Source organism: Haemaphysalis longicornis, unplaced genomic scaffold, assembly GCF_048455015.1.
Source record: "Haemaphysalis longicornis isolate Haplotype H1 unplaced genomic scaffold, Haemaphysalis longicornis Haplotype H1 scaffold_4, whole genome shotgun sequence".
NCBI classification, from domain to species: domain Eukaryota; kingdom Metazoa; phylum Arthropoda; class Arachnida; order Ixodida; family Ixodidae; genus Haemaphysalis; species Haemaphysalis longicornis.
In genome coordinates, this window is record NW_027526361.1 from 194,009,906 (window position 1) to 194,032,502 (window position 22,597).

A 22,597-nucleotide genomic window follows, 5' to 3' on the forward strand; every position below is an offset into this window, starting at 1 on the left:
TACTCCCGCGGATACCGTGGCTAAAAATACGGTCTACGTAAAGTGGCAAATATTTGAGTTCGATCTTATTCATTGCGCGGCCAGAAGAGCTCGGGTAGTGCCACGAAGAGATGAACACGATGGTGAATTAGCCCGGCGTATAGGAAAAGGTGACGCGACCTATTTTCTCTTACGTGGATTAGGAGTCCATCCTTTAGTTTACAGACACTTCTGGCTGAGGGGTCATATTGTCCTGGAAACGAGAACGAACTAATACTGGCCGCCTCAACTACCCGAGTAACCATTCGCAAGCATAACACTTTTGCATAAAACAAATATATATGTAGAATAGAGACTGGTAACATCAGCAATAATTTAAATGAAAATTGTAATCGGTACTGCTAGTGGAAGCGCTCATCAAATACACACCGTTATGTAGGAATAAACCAGTACAGGACGCCGAGTCAGTGAGATCTCGGCTACCCTTATGGTTTAAAAGGACACCGAACAAAATTTGTCAAGATCCCGTTTTTTATTGCGCTGCGTAGGCTGACTGAAATGAACACACTTTTCATCGTTTATCAGGGAAATAAGGCGGTATTTATTTTATCAAGCCTGAAAGAAGAAAAACCATCTCGCGCGGTTTGCAGCGGCTGCACCAACAAACCGCAGTGGCATCAGGTAAAGGTGTTACATGATTGGACGAAATACATGATTACTATTCGAACAAGTTTCGGTTTCCGTTCTGTGAAACAATATATCCGACGCTATCGTAAATGGGCTTTCTCGACATCTAAATCGCCAATCCGGACTGCTGCTGACATGTTGCTGGCCGTAAAATGTATAAGATAAGCCTACCAGAAAGGGTTGGAATCGTAGCGATACACAGTGGATTACCTCCCTCCGCGTCACTGCAGGCAGTCAAATGCCGTGCGCTTTTCCCCCAATCTTTGGACCATGACTTACTCGTGCCTGTATCGTAAAAAGCATGTTCGCACCAGGCCTGCTGTTCGCACTGGGTCTGCTGATTCTGGCTTGTGCCCGCTGCCCGCAAGCAGCCGGCGCGTATCGCAACAGCACGCCAACGAGAACCGGCTAGCGCGTCCGTGTCAGTCTGCGCGCGTTCTGCGAACTCGCTCGTGGATCAACGAACGTTACAGCGCAAAAATAGTGAATTCAGTACAGAAAACAACGGCCGAAAAATAAAAAATATACTTACAAAAAAAAGGATGTACCTTCGGGTATTCGAACTTGCGACTTGCAAGATAAACCTATTTAGCACTCCAGACCACTCAGCCATAGGCCAGCACTGCCTCCGTTGGAAATACAGTAATACCTCGTTAACTCGAACTCGCATATCTCGAAAAATCGGCTAAGTCGAAATTTTCCGCGGCACCGAACATTTTCCTATACGTCCCATGTATATTTTTCCCTTTATCTCGAAGTATTTTTGGGTCGGATTGCGGATAACTCGAAATCTTGACTGGGAGTGGAACGAAAATTCCGCCGCCGGACCATTTCACAAGATTCGCGCGATGCTGCCACGCCTGAAGTCCGTCGATTTTTTTTCTTATTTAGCCGCGCCTGCCATGACGTGACTTTTCTGGAGTACGCGCTGTGTGAGCAGGATGTGGCGGTGACCGAAGAAATGACGGACGCCGAAATCGTTCAAACGGCCACTAACGTAGGGGACGGCGGAGACGACGGCGATGACGAACCACCTCGAGAGGTGCCGACATCTTCTGAGACGAGAAATTTGCTGTGTTTCTTCGAAATAAGGTCGAGTGCAGCGGCGGGGAAGATCGACTGATGCGATGCGTCAAGAAGCTGGAGGACGCCTTCCTAGGCCCGAGTACGACCGCAAAGCAGACGAGCATTAGGCAGTTTTTCTCTGCTAAATAAAATGGCAGTGAGGCAAAACCCAGCCGGTTAAAGTATCTTGTATGTTATTTTTTTTCTCTTTTAAACCTGCACGAGAAGAAAGATTAGAAACTGCCGCTGAAGAGCCGGTAAGTAGTAGTGATTTTTCTGAAGAGCACTCATTTTTCCCGGCGATTACGCAACTTTGCTTATCTCGAAAAACCGTTTATCTCGAAATTTTCCCTGGTGTTTACGACTTCGAGTTAACGAGGTATTACTGTATAAAGTATATAATATATATGTAACCAGTTTATATTTTTTTTAGTTTTAGGATGTTAACAGCTTAGATGAGATTGGTTGTATATCGCTCCTGCAGTAAGCGTCCCCCAAATTTCCACTGTAGCTCACGTTTAGCAATTGCATTTCGTAGTCGGGAATGCGTTCACGAATGTATGGTCGTGCTGCTGACCGCTGTGATTGTTCACCCAGCGCAAAAAAAAGTGCTTCCAGCTCCCCAGTTTTACGCTTTACGGCAAAAGGTTCAGTTGATTTTATTTCCTCAGTACCTAAATTGACTTCGCTGACTCTACCCCCGCCTTCAAATGCCTTAGTTTCCTACTAGCGCACTAGTCAGCTAAGCGTCGCATGTGCGCTTGTGCAGCGCTTTTATGGAGCGACCTGAACTTGGGGCTTGATACAGTGCACAAACTAAATAACGGCACATTCTTCAATACACAAACGTGTCGTGGCTTAGTTTGACCTCAGCGAACTAATTGCGATTACCCGTCGGCGGCCGGCGGACTCAACGCGAACTGACTGTGTAGGAAGGACGGCGAGCCGTGCAGTAGGGCAGTAAAGTCAAGCCATTTTTTTCTGACATGATAAAAACCTACCGGAAATGGGCGAGGATACAGAGAGGGGGACAGAATTTTCGAATTGATTTTCTACTAAATAAATTCGCGTAAGCGCACTCAGAGTGGTCGGAACATGGCGTTTGGACTCCGGACTAAAATTTGCGCTAGTAATCCCGCAATGTTTACTAATCACTTCATTGTCCCTTTAAAACCATCCCCACAGGTTGGCTCCTTCTATTAGAACAAAGCTCGAGATTTCACACGGAGAGTGGCAACTGCGCTCCGAACTGAAACTGTGATACATAAAGAATAACAATTTAAATTGGTGCAAAGTATTGCTCTACTGCTGGGTGTAGCTGTGACCGTAACCCCAATGTATTGCCGACCACCTGATTTCTAAAATATATGTTAATTTAGTGATTATTCAATTCAATTCAATTCACTTCCATTTATTCAACATCTCAACAATGTTTGGAGCATAGCCAAAAAACCTATAAAGGCTTGACAGGGCCTGCGCCCCAATGCATGGCAAACCGCCGGTCAAAAGAACAACACTGCACTGTGTTGCGAAAACAAGGAGAACGGCATGGTCTGTCTCGACCACAAACAACACTAGTATACATACATACATACATACATACGTACAGTGCGTAAACACATGTCAGAGTGCAACTGTAGGGTAGAAATGCGAAGTATGAAGAAGATGCGATCGAACTAAAAACAACATACAAGTACCAGCATGTAACCATAAAAACACGCCCGCAAAGAAAAGAAGGACAAGGCAATGACAAAGTATAAGAAACCGTCATGTTTACAGATCACTCAAGCAGCCAAGCAGCCGCTGGTTCGAGTTCTATTCTACTGTTTAGAAAACACTCTCACCACTAAGTTAGTTCATTGTCTCTTCCAGTGCTAAACGAATATTCAAATGGGGACCAAATGGCAAAATATGCTTGTAAGAAAAATTCGACCCCCGTGTAAGATTACTTGTAAAGAAGGAACGATGACGTGAAGGTAGTGAGCTAGAGTGCACATATTCCCTGCGAAATCGTAAAAGCAAGAAAGAAAGTGCGGTTGCATTTTTTTTTGTTCCCTGGAATTCAACATTTTTTCTAACCGATGATTTGCTAACCTAGTTGTTGCGTAATTGCAACAACTTCTCCACACCTACGTAGACGTGAGAATAACTTGCCGGCAAATATTGTCCGCTTGCAAGAGATTTGCTCTTTGATGTATGTCTTCTGCACGTGGGTATGCAGCAATGATGGAAGATCCTGAGTGCGCCCAGAGATTATTTTTCGATACCTAGCTTGAAATACGGCCACCTGCCCGGGTTTTATGTTGTGCCGGTTTTTATGTTGTGCGCAGCTCTTCGACCCCATTTGGGTCGATGAACGCTCCACTCATTTGGAAGGACTGCGTGTCCTACAAATGTAGGCCGCGGAGGCAGCCAGCGTAGTTCCACGGGATGCACCCCGATAAATGAGTCCTAATGGATTCTCCGAGTTGCCGATTGCGAAACACGCATAAAAAAGGAGCTCCCGCCGGAGAGAAGCGTGCTATCCTGGGAATGGGAGGAAGCGAATGACAAAACTGCGCAACTGCCGCTTTTAAGTGAAGCACGATCAGGTTGCTCTTGCTAGCATGATTGCGCAAGCATGAGCAAAGTGGGCGAAATTCGTTAGCACGCCTTGCAGCAAATCAGGTAATCGTGTGCTCGTTTGCTTTTCCGCAGAAGTTGCGGAGTGAGGACGGCGGTGTGACATGCACAAGTTTGCTGTAGTTGGCTCTGCAGAACGAAATCGACTCAGGCGAGGAAAAAAAAACTGACCTCTGAAGACTGGTTGCTAGAATTTCCCTGCAAATTTAGTCCCAGGGACAGAAAATAGGATCGGAATATTTTCAGCTCATTGCCGATTTTAATGACCCTTTTCGAGCTAAGGAGTGGGATATCTCCGACTGTTCGCACTTTCATCCTCCAATTCCAAGGCTAGCCACATGTGTGCACAAGATTATTGGAAAACATATGTAACGCCAGAGCGTCAATTCCAGCACTGCGGTGAAGCTCGGTTGAAGCCTGCCGACGAATTCGTACCATTGGCTGTGACCTCTTTTATATAGAGTGCGTCAGTATTAAAACAAAGAGTAAATAAACTGACTGTGTGAACCGGAATTACAAATTGCCGGCGGCACTTTCGTCTGCCTGCGTGGGACTGATGTGCGAAGATTCTGGCTTCCGCTGGCGATGTATGCCACCCGTGCTTCGGCGTTAAAATACTTGCACACTTGCCCGCGCTTAGCCCACACACAAACCGGTGGTACACCCGACGTCGGAGCACTTCTTGTGTCACGGTGCGGGTAAATCAGGCAGCCACGACAAGCTAAATTCAGATTGACAGCTTCTCTTAGTGAGATATAGCGCCACGAGTCGATACCACAAGCGTCTCCTAAAACAAGGTCGTTGTATTAGGACGCAGTGAGAGGATTATTTCACCATATATTACAAATTTATGTGGAGATATGAATATACAAATCGCATAACAGGAGCGGCTTTGAGTCAGCTGTTCAGTCAACTACGCGATGTAAACAGGATAAAGGAGCGCTTATTCTTTAAGCCCTTGGGGAAGTCGTGTCCCCGCATGATGATTTGATGTACGTTTCGATATGGCAGACTAATTTGATTTCTTTTCGTTTGCATTTTCGAGGCAAAAGTCTCAAGTACTCAATTCTGCAAAAATTATTTCGTTGTCGTGTAAAGAAAATGCCCGCTGCTATAAAATGATAGAAATAAAAGAACGCGTGAGTGAACCCAAGGGATTTCTACCCTCGTCTCGGCAGTAGCATGTGGTAGCAGTGCGGTTGGCTTTCACAGTGCTATCACAGCTGTTTGCCAGCGGTTGAACAAAACTTGTTGCCGATGACGTTGTTCCGCTCTTTGTGGAACGTAACCACTTTGAAATAGGACAGGAATCGGATGCTTCCTGGTGCTGACGTGCCCAATCCATAAAATGCACAAAATAATGACATCGAAATGTAACACTCATAGGAATGTGCGTGTCACCTGTCACCTGAACATGCAGCCGCGTAAGTAGAACAAAAGTAAATGGCAGAAGCCATTCCGGCCAAAGACAAACAAAAGCGAAGAAAGAGACTCAGATACGATGTAGCAGTGAAAAAGTAGGCAAAAAGTGACGGCAGGCTTTCGCTTGGAAAGCCTGTGACCAGATAAAGGTTTCCGAATATCAATGTTTTTTTTTTGAAAAATTGCGAATATGAACAGCCACCATTGTATTCCCTGAAACAGATGTGAAACCTAATAGAGCTAAATTCTTCGGTGAGACCAATATTACGGCGTATTTTGTATTTCATCCTTCTCACACGTTGTTCAGTTAACAGTGACAAAAACATGACTACAAAAATGGGAGTGAATAAATTTTAAATACCCTGAAAAGCTATTTCTATCCTATTAGAAGTCTTAAACACCATTGATATTTTTGCACTGTGTATTCTTTGCGGAAACCTCCACTACTAAAGATCAGGTTTTAGAATAGAAAACGCACCAAAAATATTTAAAAAACTGCCTGTGGTCTTTTCAATTAAACTGGCCCAATTGCTTGCATCACTCGTGGAGTAGTTTCGCATAAATTATCTTATCCCGCGTTTCAAAAATGTTCTACTAAAAAGAATAGATACAGTCAAACCCGCCTATAACGAACTTGGATAGAGGGAATTATGGTAAATATTGAACAAAAAAAAATTCACTTATGAAAATACACGCGAAACATATTCCTTATACCGAAGTTCACATCTGATATATCGAACTCGGCGAACCTAGAATTGCAGCCAAAAGGCATGGTCTCGGAGGGGCGATTGAGGTGTTAATTGTCTGCTATGTAGATTTTGAGCCTCCCATGGAGCGACGTGACTACCGGCACTTTCAGTAACTGTTTCCGACGGGCCTGGCTCCCGGTTAAACCCTCCCAGTGAGCGAGTCCGAACGAAGATGGAAGCTTCGATGATTTGTTATAAGAGCTCGCCAACGTTCCCGATCCGATGCTCAATGAAGCGCTTTCGGCAGTCAACGTGCTCCAGCAATATTGATTCGATATTGAAGGATACGGACTGCACCTGATGAAAATGATGTGTTATGTAGAGAATGCTGTGCTAGTTGACGCCGCCACAACGAAAGGGAAAACGATAATCACCGCTTTTTAAAAAAGTAGGTAGTTACAATGGAAAGTAGCTTAATTGCTCGTAATAAATGGATAGTTTTGTGTATGGTAATGGCATATATATACTTTATTGTGTTCGTTTCTGCATGTGGGGATGGCAGTGGGAGAGGGGTGAGTGTGAGGGGGTCCCGCGTATTGCGAACTCGTAACAAAAATTCGTTGTAGGTGGGTTCGGCTATATAAAACTATTCGATATATCGAACTAATCGTGGCGCATATTGCAGTTCGTTATAACCGGGTTTGACTGTACTGTGGCCCCTGTTTGAGGTTGCAAATACGAAGAGGAGATGGCACACTGATTGAGACTAATAGTAGTTTAAAGATGTAGCTGTATAATTTGGGTTCATGAAAACCACCGTAGTCACGGATTAAAAATATAAACCTTGTTACTGTTTTTGTCTTGCAAAGAGCTGTCCGTGTGTTTAAAGAAGGGCTTAATAGTAGTTGATATAATTTGTGTGGTCACCGGCGTGCATTATGTGATGATATTGAAACTTCCTGTTGCATTTTGCCACATAGAACAAAGCATTGTGAGTGCGTTTTAATGCAATAATTGAGAAATAATCAAAGGTTGCCTTTGAGTTTGTCAGCGGAGATTTAATTTCTTGCCTATGAATTTAGGCACACATTCTGTGTGCTGAAACTTTACGTGGAATAACTATTCCTCACTCACTGTAGCCGTGGAAGCAGATAAAATGACTGAATAATATAAAAACATAGTGCAATACCCTCAACCTGTTCGCATCACCTTGAATAGGGAGGAAGGGAACACAAATGGTACAGAATTGCTTACATGCTCTCCAGCAAACAATATCAGTATCTTAAACACGGTGTAAAATAAAAGCTATCACCTCGCAGCCACTCGAGGGTCCGTTTTCCTGCATCTTTCATCGGTAGTTACCCTCGCGAGATGTCAGATATTCCTTCATTGATTGGTTGTGGGCTTTAACGCGCCGATGCTACACAGAAAATGAGGCGCGCCGTAGTGGAGGCCTCCGGATTGATTCTGACCACCTGCGGATCTTTAACGTTTCGCCTAAATTTTCTACACACGGGTGTTTTCGCTTTTCGCCTCCACCAGAAAAGCAGCCGCCGTGGCCGCACATATTCGTGCAACTGTTTGCCTTATCTCCCATGCCGTCACCACCGCAAACCAGTGCAGTACCGTGGTGATCCCACATAATATTGACACCACAAATATAATATCACGCCGTCTTGTAACATTCACTCAATACGATGGTCCTCTAGGGCACATTTATCCATTCTCACCGACGCTTGAACACAGTGCTGTTCTAGTGGTATTTATTTTTTGCGTGCCATTTCCGTAGTATCCAATACATGTTTTCAATGTTTTCAAGGAGAGACTTTTCTCAAATTTAATATACACTTCAATTGAGAATCAGAATTTTTAAAAAATAGCGATCTCTGGTAAGTATATCTGCTAAATTTATTGTCCAAGGTGCTTTACTTGATGACCAATTAATTACTGCACCTCATCTTTAGGATTTGAAGGTAAAATCCTTTCTCATGAAGCCTAGTGAAACGCAAGCTGCTTGTATCTTGACCGACATTTTCCGCCATACCCACGTGCACCCTCTGGGAAGAAGTGCTCCTGAAGAAGAGTGGGTGACGCTGGTTTGCCCCTGGCCGTAAGGAGAGAAAGGGAAAAGAACGCCTAAAGGGAAGAAAACGCAAAGAGGTTAAAGTAAACGCAGGGGATGCGGAACAGGCACGCGATAGAGCGGCGGCAGAAGCACGTTCGTCATGAGTGGGTTCTCGGCTGACGTACACTCCAAAGGGGAATCATGGCCTCTTGGGGGGAATACACCTGTCACTTGCAAACATAGGATAAAGGGCCCTTAAACATTAAGAATACAAGCTATCGTGAGCGAGTATTGAAGGCAGTAGTTTTTCCGAATTATTTCGGCAAACCAAATAAGAATGGCAGTGCAGCTGTCATCCATCGATTTCATAAGCAACGGTGGTTCATCCCTTCTGCACCGCACAGGAAGTCGTATGCCGCAGAAAGCTGGCGCAAGCGCATGTGCCCGAGGCTCCAGTGGCCTGCGGTTTGGTTCAATTCTTTGTGATTTGCTTGTGTAAATTAAATTCAGTGTTTCCAAGGTGATGTTCTTCTTGATTCTTAACAAGAAACTGCTGTTGAAGGATGAAAAGCGGTCATGTGAGTTGTGGTTTAGTAAAACTGGGACTGAAATCGCAGTTTAAGTTTTTTTAATGTGAGCATCAAAACATTTACTCCAAAACTATTTATAAAATCAATTTTTTCACGTTTTCGTTAGTTGTACCGACTTTTAAATGCGACGCATCTCATGCTCAGAACTGTGTCCCTCCCTCCCTCCCTTGTTGCCGTTATCGCTGTCCGCCGTCCGCATTCTACTGCGCATGCGCGTCTCTTCAGCCTCGTCAGAGCTTGGGCTGACGTCAGCGCAGTCCACTATAAAAAGAAATAGTTAGGCGGCGTCCGGTTTCGATCCCGCGACTCTCTGGCCGCAACGGGAGGTACGTGGCACTCTTCCCACTGGGTTACAAACCGAGACGGGAGCACGCGCTACGAAGGCGCCTTAAGACCTTCACTGATTCAAACTACGTCAAGAAGCTACTGATACAACAGAGGCACGCGAAGCTGAACGTCAACGGAAACGACGAACTGAAAACTAATTGGAACTTCAGTCGACCCAAAGGCTGCTGCTCCGCATACTGCTGAGTGTTCCCCTAGTGGAAGAGGGTGTAATTTTTTGTTTTTTGTGAACAAGCATTACCAAGTACTTCGATTTCAAAAACACTGGGTTCCCTCAACAGCGTTTAAAACAAAATGATAAGACGTTTCGCTACCTATGCGGGTCGCGTCATCAGTAACAAACTGGCCCGTGAGAGAGACAGACAACCTATGCCAGCTTGCAACACATTTCTGTCGAAATGGTAGGCAACCTGGTTTGCTCCTCGCACGCATCTGCCACTATGTTTAGTCGGTATCCCAGGGCGTCTTGCCACGCCTTGTTTTAGCTACCCGATTGTTCCTTTGATGAAAGGAGAAACGCATTAGGGCCCAGCTTGAGCTTGCATGCCCAAAGGGACTGGGAATGCCGTCCCACCCACGCAACACACTTCATCGGCGATCCGAAACAAAGTGCTTGATTACAGAGAGACGATATGCTTGGGACGTGCGACATAGGTATTGTACCGACTTATTGCCTGTATTGACACAGGCAAGCATCTAAGGCGCTAATGAAAGGAAGGAGAAAAGCAGTTCTTTATCGCTCACAGTTCAGAATCCTTTTATATTGCAGTGCTCTTGTTTGGAACTGGCCTAAACAGGGGTGCATTACCAAACTGGCTGGAGTCAGAGAAGAGAGGATCGGCGCCAAGGGGACGTAATACAAAAGCATAGACCGACAAACGGATACTGACACCGAAGCTATTTGAAGCAAACGCCATAGGCCAAAGCACACGTATTAGACAAATTCCGCTGTTTAACACGGGTGAACAAGAAATATACCTCATTTTAAGTTTATTTTTTGTTGCGTAATTTTCTTATCTCAATAAGAAATTCTAGAAAACTACGCCCTTTTAGCTGAAAAATTTTCAGAACTTCATGGGGAGAGTGCTACTTTCGTTATGTGGGAGGCAACAACTCGTACAGCAAGATTTGCTAGTCTGGAGTAATATTATTTTACCTTCAACCCAGACGGTTGCGCTCCATCTATTTCTGCAAAACCTCATTAAAATCTCGCTGATAGCGCAATCGTTGGCCGGTGGTGCAGGGTGGGTAGCCCTTTGTAGAAAACATAAGAAAGGCAGAAGAGGTGGCCATGGGCAGCTGCGTCCAACTACCATCCTTGTAAAATAGCAGTTCCATCTCTGCATTAACGATACCTCTTATGTCCCGCGACCATTCAGCATTCAGCAATATTAAAGGCAGCAAGTGCCTTCACTGAAATGAAGCTGCAAGTGTTATCCGCCGGTTTGGTAGGCACTACAATTGTGGAGCCGTTTCCCACAAAAAGCCCAATGTCCCACCAAACCCTTGGTGATGCTGCTCACAAAAGCATCTGAAACACCCATCAATTACACTGAGCTACACACTCGTCTACTTTCCTCCTCACATAGGCTTTCCGTGGAATTCTTGTCGAGGTGCCATTCATAAAGCGGGACGCAACACCGCCGTGGCATCAGTTTGGCGAAGTTATGTCCACCCCACAACTGCCTGCACACTGGCCCCTGGTATGGTGGGTACTACCAAGGAGTATCTATGTATGTACGTTTTAAAGTACTTATCAGCCGTCTACATCGTTGTCAGCAGCGGCCAGTACAAATATGAGCTATATGTTCTCTTACCGACATGCAACAGGAGGACGTTCGCCTGTATTCAGATACTACCCGCCTGAGTTCTATATGCCCATTATACATCATAACCCTACCCTAGCGATTACTTTCAGAATTTCCGCAAAAGTGATAGACCTCGCTCCAGCACTTTCGAGAACTGCCTTACCCTCCTGCAAGGCAACGTTTACCTCGCTAAACATGCCCAAAAGCGCGTCCACACCCCCAAAATCAAGTAGAGAGGCCAACCTACCTAAAAATCTTGTTGTTCAAGCAATCCACCTCGTTCCCCTGTTCTCTATTTAGGAACGTAAATGCTTCTCGTCAAAGGGTATCCACGGCCATCTCTGCGGCCACCTCCCAACCGCCAAGCCCGGCAAGCCCAATAGCCAACCCAACTGTCGCATCAGTCACCCTATCTGAGCCAATCTATGCGTCATGCTCCTGAAAAGCGATTACTGATCGTTGCCAACAATCCTTGACTCACTCGTCAACGACGAAGCAATTGTGCCCCTCGAGTGTATTCCGGCTGCTACGTTACTTGCCCTACAAAAAGTACCGGTACAGTGGCTCGGCCTTTTTTTTTACTTGTCCAGTTAACTCAGCCCGTTCGGCTTGAAAGGACAACTACGACGAGTTGAAGATGCGGGACCTGGGTGTTAACCCAGGTGCCGCAAACGCCAAGCTCTAATCGTGGCTCCCGCCCCCCCTCTCCCGCCTATAGCTGCGTGCCTGCGCCGCTGACTTTTGAACCTGGGTAAACGCCCAGCTCATATGCACATCCCCACCGTTAACAGCACTGATCAATCTGGCTGTCGCTCTTACAATATCAAGGTAATATGCAAGCACTCTATGATCACCCCTCTACCTCCGTCATCTGTTGCGGCAGTGTGGCATTGGAAATTTCAAACTGCCCAAACTAAACTCTCTAATTTTGAAACATCAATAAATCTCGGCAAACACCCGTCCAATCCATGTACCAGAGGCCTGCCTGCCACCGATTTGTGAGCATAATTTTTATGCACAGAAGCACGCGGAACTTAGTCCACTCGCCTTACTGCAGGTGCTGCTCCTCGCTATCCACTCCGCTTATCTAATCCATTATTTGTTCTAGAGAATTCCCGGCGCCCGGCATAGTATCATTATTAACAACACCTCTCGTACCAACGTATATCAATAGTGCCTAAGACGACGTGAGAAAGCATGTACCGCCCATATGTTCCTACTTCACCTGCACTCATTTTACGGCACCACTGTCATCTTCGGCGTCGTTATTTGGCCTCGCCTTGTGGCTCTTTTTTTAATTGGGATCTGAGGTCATGCTCCAGCGTTAATGTTACAGCAGAAAGCGGGCTCTTTTTTCAAGATTCGGTGACCCTCACAGGCACCGACCATATTGTTTCTGAGCAAACCACTCCAGGCCTGACCGTTATGCATCCATAAGATAGTAACGAACACATATAACAATCTTGGCAGCAACGAGTCCATTTTAGCAGCCCTCATTCCTTTGATCGTCAACGTCACCTAAAACCAACCATCTCTACGCAGTCATCAGTTTGGCATTCCGCCTATGGACATTCACTTTACTTTGACAGGCATGTTTCTCCCCTATGACCCCCCCTCCCGACAGCCATGATTATTGGCTTCAAGCAACACAGGGTCGCTGTTAGTGACACAATGAGCACGGGCAAGGAAATGTGCATGCACCCTACGTCGACAACCAGCTTCTGCATATATATGATACCCCTCGGTCACTTTTTAAGACGAAAGCCCTAAGTGCCCGTTGTGGAAAAAAAAATTCGTTGTTGTTGTTAGCTGAGAAATTACTGCAGCTAGAATGGATAAATATAAGCAAGCGCCCGTGTGATCCAATTTGCTTTGAAACCACTGTTTTATCTCGGCACGTTACCAGAGGTAGAACAAAAGCTGTCGTTTTTTGTGTTCCTTTCCTTGTGGCGCATAAAGACTGACAATTGCACAGGAATCAGAATAGATAAAGGGGCTAATATTGCAGCTCCTGAGTACCCCTGGACCAGAAATTGGTAATAGAAAAGCCTTAGTGATACGAGTGATACCTAAAACACATCGCACGTAATAGAACAGATGCATACCAGTCGCGGAGGGCCCCGAGTCTAGGTACGCTGTGGTGTATGCTGAAATTGCTGATGAAATTTTGACACTGCATTGCCCAGTCAATGCAGAGCTTGTAAATAATATCACTCAAGCGTTTGTGCAATGTAACCCAAGCTTATTGATGCTGTCACAGCTGAAGTCGCTATGTGACCTGAGCCCACCGAAGAAGGAATCACCTAGTTGCAACTTCAGCTTCTTTTATCGCAAACATTGTGACATTGTTGGTGATGCAAATCTCTTCCCTAGAGCTCCACTTTTGCACGCTGTCTTACATCCATTCTGAGATAGTATCACCGCAATGCTTCGCTTCGTGGTGTAGTTTTCGAATTTCAAAAATCTGTCATGATTTGTGAGAGCACATCCTCGTTACTCAAGGGCCCAGTGGCTGCTCCATACGATGACGCATACTTTCAAGCACTGTAAGCACCAACCGTACTTACAACGTAAGGCAAATCCCGTTTGCTAGAGATCCGATGATGGAATTCGGGAAACAGGCAGGGGAAGGTGTTTGAAGGCTTTGGGCACAAACTATGGTAACATGGTTGGCATGACCGCGACGTTAGTGCAACAGTCTCACATTTAACATTGTATATGTAGTACACTTTTCCAACGCAGTAAACAGTTGACACATTTACTTGGGTTCTGACTTTTTAATTGTCAGCGTAGTACTGCCCCGATGTGCACAGGGCGCAAGGAAAAGTACATTTGAAATTATTGGCATGGTGTGCAACTTTGATACAACACCGGAATTTATTTGAAGCCATCGGTAGACATTATCACAGACATTATCGTCTCACCCGTAACAATGAAGTTAGGCCAATATGGAGATTGCGCTGGAGGAGCAAAAGGAGTACCCCGCCCACGAATGAAAACTAACTCAAACATAGGGCGCTAAAATGACGGAAGATAGCTAGAAAGCACAAGGTGTAATGAAGGGAACAAAATGGTTCTGTTTGAGTTAATAGGGGTTGTAGGAATGATTGGAGGGTAAAAACCTGGAATTGGAATCTTTTGAAATGAGACAAAGAGGGGGGGTGGAGGGATTTGAAAGAAGCGTCAATTCGGGAATTGCAAGGAGCTTCACCCTCGTTAGGACTAAAAAAATAAAAATAAAAAAATACATTCAAGTATTCTTTTTTTCCTCTCGCCATTGAAACTTGGAATGAATTACCGTCCGATGTTATCAAAGCCACATCAGTTGATAGATTTGCTAGGTACGCGGAATTGTGGTTTACTTGGTCTTTGGAACAGTGAAGGCATTCGGAAAATAAATTTTTCTTCATCTTGATTTTGTACCAAACCTGAACAAAATTACATTGCAAGTGAATTGTGACTTCTTCTTTGCGCATGTTTGAATTTACTGCTTTCCGCCTTATTTTACCCTATCCCATATTGCATCTGTTTGCAAGTGTTTTACTGCATTTTTTGAGTTAGAAGATACTTATTTATCTACTCCCTCATTGCTGTCCGCTCACTTAGTATTACCTGTGCAACTAAAAACACAGCGGAGAGCGTTCGTGCGTTTTCTTTTCTTTTTATGTGCTTTGAAAAATGCGTGGTTGATTTTTGTGTTATCTTTAACGTCCAGTTTGCTTTTTGTACCCATTTGTGTAATGTGCATTATGTGCCAACTTCCTGTATGAGCCTGCCCAAGGCGTACAGTATTCGTAAATAAAAAAAAATAAAACCTGGCCGTAAGCTCGACTGAAATCGACAACTTCTGCGACGTTTCCAAACTCAGAGATGTAGAAAAGAAGCAAAATAGCGACACAAAAGGCAGGAGACCAGATGTACCAAGTAATTGTGTGAGCAACACAAAATACCAGTTCGCGATGATACCTGCGGAATGAATTATCGTAGAGGAATGGACATACTCCCCTCAGTTTGTTCTGGGAAGGACAGATTAAAGCAACAAAGATTCCATTTGAAATACCCTAATATTTCGCAGTCAGATACGGCAATGCTGCGCTCATCAACCACCCATGCTCCTACGACCCACATGCAGGTATTTAACAAATTTATTGCTGCCAGACGGAATTCAATGGCGAGAATAAAAAAACCATTCTTGCACGTGACAAAAATAGAGATATCGCGAGGAAGATGACCAAACAAAAATTCAAACATTGCGCAAAAAATCTAGTAGTTTCAGGTGTACATTATTTAACCCAAAAAACTTGCTGCGGTAAAATTACACTGTTTAAACAAAGGTGCAATTTTCACACCTGAAGTTTTTCTAATTTTAGTCTACACGTCATAGAGATTTTAAAATCCAGGAAACTGCTATGACATCATGTAATAAATACATTTCCTACTGTCACGCGGCACATTGCCCGCTGTCTTATTAAGTGAACAGCTCAACCTGCCCTTAATTCGATATTGACATAAAGAACAAAAAGTATTTAAGGAATACTGACAGTATACCAAAAGATTGCAATAACTCATAAAACTTGAAGATATGCGGCCTTCTCGAATATCAATTCCCTCAGTTTGCGTTTCTTTTCATACTCTGTAACTTGTTGGAATGAAATTAGCGTGTGATATTTTGATGCATAGCCCCTCATTCTCTTTATTATGGCTCGCATTAACACTCTGCTATAGCCAGCCATCTATCAGTTTTTAACTCATAAAACCATATCAGCTATAAACAAATTGTTTTCTACAAAATTTTGTTGGTTTTCTTGATGTATCTCTTTTTGGTTATCTTCCTCACAACTGTCGTTTGTTAAGTTCTATCTGGTTGTTATGAATTGCTTCATCTTCAAAGCTGTTATATTGCCAGGAACATGCCTTATTGTTTTTTGTCTTTTCTCGATGAGGAAGAAAACAGGGTTCCGCAAAATCGAAGTTGACGAGAGGGGCATTGAGAAGACTAAGACAGTCCCTAAGGGCATATCGCTATACTATTTGTAGTGTACACGGCACCACCAAATTTTAAACGGTCGTGAACGCTGTGCTAGCAGGCATAAAGTGGCATAAGCGCCTCGCCTATATCAATGACGTTGTCACATAATCGCTGGCCTTCGACGAGCACCTCAAAAAGTTCGAGTCGCACTCGAGGAAATCCAAACATCAAGGCAAAACTCTCGAGCCTCAAAAGTGCCCCTACCTGAACGAAGAACTAAAGTTTCTTGCAAGGTGGGTATCGCCGAAGAAGTCCTGCCAGATCCCGCAAAATCTTCAGCCATCGCCAATTTTCGGAGGGCGAAGTATAGAAAATCCGGGCGAATATATTTAGGACTGTGCGCGTACTACCAGTACTTAGTCGAAAACGTAGCACAAATCGTAAAATTCCTCACGCGTACCATCAAAAACAGCGTTCAGTTCTTGCTGGAGGAAGCACAGCAGAACGTTATCTCCAAGTTCCAAAATCACCTGCAGCGCCCTGCTGCGTATTCACATTCCCTTGAGTATGTCGCGAAAGAAATGCACACAGCCCCAGGTGATGTAAGCTTGGGTGCGTTTCTCATAAACAAACAGAACGGCTGCGAAAAGAAATCGCTTAACCCAGCCGTCATCTATACAAGGAAGATCATTTCCCCGTGGCTTTTAAGCGCAACTCCACAGCATTCTTCGGTAACCCTCTGTCTTGTGAGAAAAAAAACTTACATCCCACCTCGAGAACAAATTATCTTGCCGTTTACACAGTCCTGCGCGGTGACCCGTGGTCTGGAATTGTTGCAACTGCAGGCGACACTTGAGGTGAAATACTACAGGCCCCGCTTTGTATCCAGTGTAACCCATTGCTTCTGGAGCGGCCATAACTGCAAGCGACAAAACCCGCCTCCGTAGAGACGCGCCAGACACCTGCAGCCCATCGCGTACCACCCAAGCCGTTGGAACAGTTTGAAATAAACCTTTTGGCTCATTCTCTACGTCACGAGCTCGGAAGGAATGAATTGGGTAGCCCAGTCTACATGAGGCAATACAAAGTAACACCGGTCTTAACGTGAGGGCAGCAGAAGCAGTCGCATTTTGTCGTTCTTTTTAAGTAATGTTCTTTTTCAAAGATGAAAGAAACCAGATATGCAAAAATCTTATTGCAATATTGCACACTAAGAATTTTTTTATAATTTATTTAAATATTCGTAGTTTGCGCAATTGCGGTAGTTTGTTCTATCCTAACTGCAGCTCAATAACTGTAAAGGTTGGGATGACAATTGTTGCCAGCCTTCACATGTGTTTACAGCAAAGTAGGTGTGAAAGCGAGGAGGTCTTCACGGCACTTTTTTTTATCTTCTAGAGGTATTGGGGGTAATCATCATCCCCCGCTCAAATATTTTAAAATTAAATTAAAAAAATGATGCCCAAAAACTTAGGGAGAATTTGAAAAATAACCTAATATTAATGCAATAATTTATTTTGGGCTATTAAAAGGCACAATGCCACACATACAAACAGTGCTCTCCTTTAAAGCAGGCATTCAGAGCCACTCATAAAGATTTAAGGAAATAAACAATCAACTAAGTAACTGAATTCGGCTTGAGAACACTGAGTGGAGAACACCGCGAGGTGGTATTTCTAGCTTTTTCGGCCTCGAAACGCCCTTTCGAACGCTTCTATTTCTGCTTTAACCGTTCTCCAGTATTCTGCATTCATCAGTGTCTGTTTTTGGCCAGTTCCGCCGAACTTCCGTGTCATCCCTTTCTCTCTTCACCCTGTTTATCTCATTCCTAGTCTCATCTTGTCTCATTCCTAGAATCCAACTCTTTTTTTCTTACTCAGAGTCAGCATGAATTTCAAAAGCGTGAAGCATGCGAAACCCAACTTTTATATTTTACAAATGACATAGCATCAAATTTAGATCGCGCCTTACTTGTAGATTGCATTTTTCTGCACTTTCAAAAAGCTTTCGACGCAGTACCTCAACAATTCCTCCTCCTGAAAATTAGTGCCTTAAACATTGACCCAAACATACTTATATAGATTGAATGCTTTCTGACTAATCACACTCAGTTTGTAACCAGTCACTACAACTCACCTCTCTCTAAAGTAACAGCTGGCGTACCGCAAGGTTTCGCACTAGACCCTTTACATTTAATTATATATATAATGATTTTCCCGACAGTATTAACTCCTCAATAAGGCTGTTTGCCGATGATTGTGTCCTTTACCACGAAATAACCAGCGAATCAGATAACCAACTCCTACGGGCAAACCTTGAGACTGTGTAAGCTTGGTGCAATAAATGCTTCTGACTGTCAAATCTAACAAATTTAAGTTCATGCCAATATTACGGAGATCTATTTTTCCCGCTATTACTTATAATAGCAACGCCCCCGCCCCCCTTTCCTCCTCCTCTTGCATGTCTCTGCATATAAATACCTGGGCGTTCATATTACCAACAACTTATCTTGGCACACGTATGCTACCTACATCTGTAATAAAACTAACCGAACGCTGGGGTACTTGCGCCACAACTTTTCTCGTAACCGCCGCCCCTCAAAAGTCTACTCTGCCTATTACTAATTTGCCCAAAGCTTGTGAACGCGTCCGCTATACGGGATACCATGAAACACAATCTAATTAACGCATTAAAATCGGTTCAGAGCCGCTCAGCTCGTTTCTATTTTTTTCTAATTATTCCCGTGCTGCTAGAGTATCCGAAATGAAATCTTACCTTTACCTATCCCATTTAACTGTGCGCGGGAAACTACCGCAACTTCAATTTTTTTCATAAGATATTTTTTCTCAAACTGTCGATGAGGCCAGAACTCATTTCACAACGATCGTACGCATTGATCACCATCATAACGTTGCCATTCTGTTTTGCGCACAAAATGTTTTTCACCAGCCTTTTTACCAAAAACCTGTGCCGATTGGAGCCACTTTCTTTCTTCTATTGTAACGATAACAGACCTTTTGCTGTTAAAAGCTGCAGTTGCTCAGCAACTTTTGTAGCTATATGCAGTTTACGTTATCTATCCTTGCCTTTTACTTTCTTGTTTGCTTACTACTCATCCATTCTTTTTTAGTCGATTTATGTTGCTGTCGGTGTTTGTACTTGCAACACTTTGTTTTCTTTGTTTTTTCCTTGTCTTTTTTCCTTTGTGTAGTATGAAATGTACCCACCACCTCTGAACGCCCTACGGGACCTGAGGGTATTCTAATCAATCAATAAATAAGCTTATGTCTCCTTTCTCGCATAGTAATTATGTTCGGTGAATCAAACGCCGGGTATTCTACTTATCATCCCTGGACTGAACTTATATTGGGGGACATACGTGGACTTCAAGTCTTTGTGTATTTTTTTATACAGGCGCCACAGCAATTCTACACAATGACGACTCACAGTAAAATTCAGAAGCACACACGGTAAACAGTCGGCTAACATAACGGTCGTTCACGACATGTTCTGTGCCGAGGCGAAAAGAGGTTGAAATGTGGTGGTTTACGTGGTAGTTTTTCGAGATGTGTGGGTTTCATGTGTTTTAGTGAGACTAATAAGCGTTTAAAGGAAAATTCGGCGGGTAGTTTGGCACACCTAATAAGAATTGGGCGTGACACCACCGTTGCAACGCACCGACAAAGCTTTCATCCCACTAACCGTCCAGTGACGGTGACAGGTTCACAGATTGGTTTTACACATTAAAAGGCAATTTTCAGTTTCACCGATTGTCAGCAAAAAAAAAAAAAGAAACCACAAGACTTACTACCAGGCGTTATGTTTGTACGCGCATAGTTTTTCTCGGAAGCAATCGTTGTACAGCGAAAAGCAACGACTGTCTGCTGCCTTCTTTTCTGTATTTTTTTGGCAAGTACATGTGATCTATGTATAACCAAGGGGTACCTTGCCGATAAAACTTCACCTACGTGGTCACGTACGGGCTCTAGGATAACTTGCCCTTAAAATATATAATATCAACGCCTCTATAACAAAGACGCAAGTGAGCATTTCTGTGACTAAACTAGTCTTGCTTTCTGTGAGCTATAAGATTCGGGCGAATACTCCGGTGTTAATTTTTATTAGACACTGCGATTGTTGTTTCTGGTGATAAATAGAGAGCAAGACAAACTTCAAATGATAACGGGAATTTGACGTCACAGTCGCGTTCAGAACGTCCTTTTTTGGTTGAGTTTGAGACTACAACAAATGCTAAAATATATTGTAATTGGTATGCCTTCGAATATAGCGATTGTAATACAGTGCGTTTCGAACCAAATCAAAGTTCATCCATTTAGTTGCTAGTCGCAGTCATTTGCGCTGTGCATTATTATCGCCAACAGCAAGCTAGAGCTTCGCCCTTTTACAAGACCTCGAATTTCTTCAGGCACATTATAATTCACGCGCATGCGACCAGCAGTTGTAGAACCGAGTACGCGAGTACTCTGTCACCTCTTTTGGTAATGCACGCTGCCCAATCGGTTAGAACGCTTTGTTTTCTAAACCAGCGGAGAATGTCTTTAGGGTGGCCTCTCAAGCCATCGCGGTTTATTTAGGTCACTCACTCAACAGAGCTCTCACAGCATCTGAGCGCCTTGTCAGGTACCCTGCAGACAATAGGGATAAGTAAAAAGATGGCTGGCGTTTCTCCCCGAAGAGTTTGAAAAGTCCTCGACTTAGTCTTCGTACTCCCGTCAGCGTCCGAGACAAAAACACCACTCTAATTCAACCGAACCATTCAGCGAGCACAACAATAAAGAAGTCTATGCCCGTACACCCCTTCAATGCTTTTTAAGCACTTTCCAGAACACTTCTAACACACTTTGTATACACATCAATAATGATCTCAATAGGTATCGCCGAACAAACACCTTTTTTTTAGTAGAAAGAAAACCTGGCGCTTCAAATTCTCTGTCCCTTATTTTTATGCCTGACCTCCGAGAACTCGGGGGTATGAACGGGTGACCTTTTCAGAAAGGGTACTCCAGTGTACTTGGGCTCATTCACTAGCGAGAGTGACACACTGTCCCAAAAGTATGTACTGACATCTCAATTTTTGCTTACATGGGAGCACTCGAGATTATTTGGTTAAAGGGCGTCTGTACCCCCAATACGTAGTGAAGCGTACTGAATGACCAGTTGAATGACCAAGGAAAATTGAACCACAAGTGTGGTTTGCGGAGAGTTATTTATCTTCCGATCTGTATTTCTCATTTGTTAGTTCCCTCCTATGTTTCTTGTAGGTTTTTTGTTTTACCCGCTGGCCACTTCAACAATCTGTGCCGAACAAGGGTCTCTTAGAATTGAACTACCTGCAACGTTGATTTCTATTCCGGGTGAAAACCAGAACGGATATTACCTACATCGATTGTTATATTAGTAATGCAGACATTCCACGCCATGTGCAACTAACAGTTGGATCCATTCTCTAGTAAAAGTGCTTGAAAGTTGTTTTTTGGGTCACTATTTGAAATATCGTTTATTTCTACTCAGAAAAAAAAAACATAGTCTAAATTATTTCCTTGGGCGGTCTTCTTGTTGTTGCCCCTAACTGCCATCTGAAAGCACTTCTCGAATTCTGTGTCCCAACCAGATATATGATCAGAATGAAAGAGTGATGAGACACTTCGTGCTATGCTCACCTAGAGGTCGACAACTTAAATTGAGTCCAATCGAGCATCTATAGAGCTATAGTGATTTATTATTATTGTAACTGCCATAGTTACTGCAATCCCGATAAAAGTGCCTTCAGTCTATTGATGGGAACAAAAATACACCGAAAGCATCCATAAGCCTTTCAACATATGCCACACAATGCATGCTACGGTGGGGTAGAGCAGTGAAGCATTTTTTGAAATAAACACAAAATGATCAATTATTTTGATTGCGCTGAAAAATATTGGGTTCATTTTTACGGGAAATAAAAAAACGTCCGGGACAACTTGTAGCTCTTTACGGCGTCATTGCTGGGGAATATGACAAAAGGGTGCCACTGTACTGCATCAATTATATGAAAAGAAATAGCTTAAAATGAATGCGGTGATTTTAGTAATAAGTGAAAGTCCATTGGGGTTGAGGTGACAGTGGCTGTCGATAATTTCAATTTTCTTTGATTTTAAAAGTCTCGACAGAAGAGTTTGTTTAATGAGATGTTAGAAGCCACTCTGAACAACGCTTATTCTCGCCTCGTTGGCAATTAACTAAAATCCGAGGTGCAACGGCTGGAAGGAAAGGCATGCCAACATAATAACTAGAGAAAATTAATAAATGGTTGCGGTCATCTTTTGTATTTAAAGTTATATCCTCAAGAATGCACA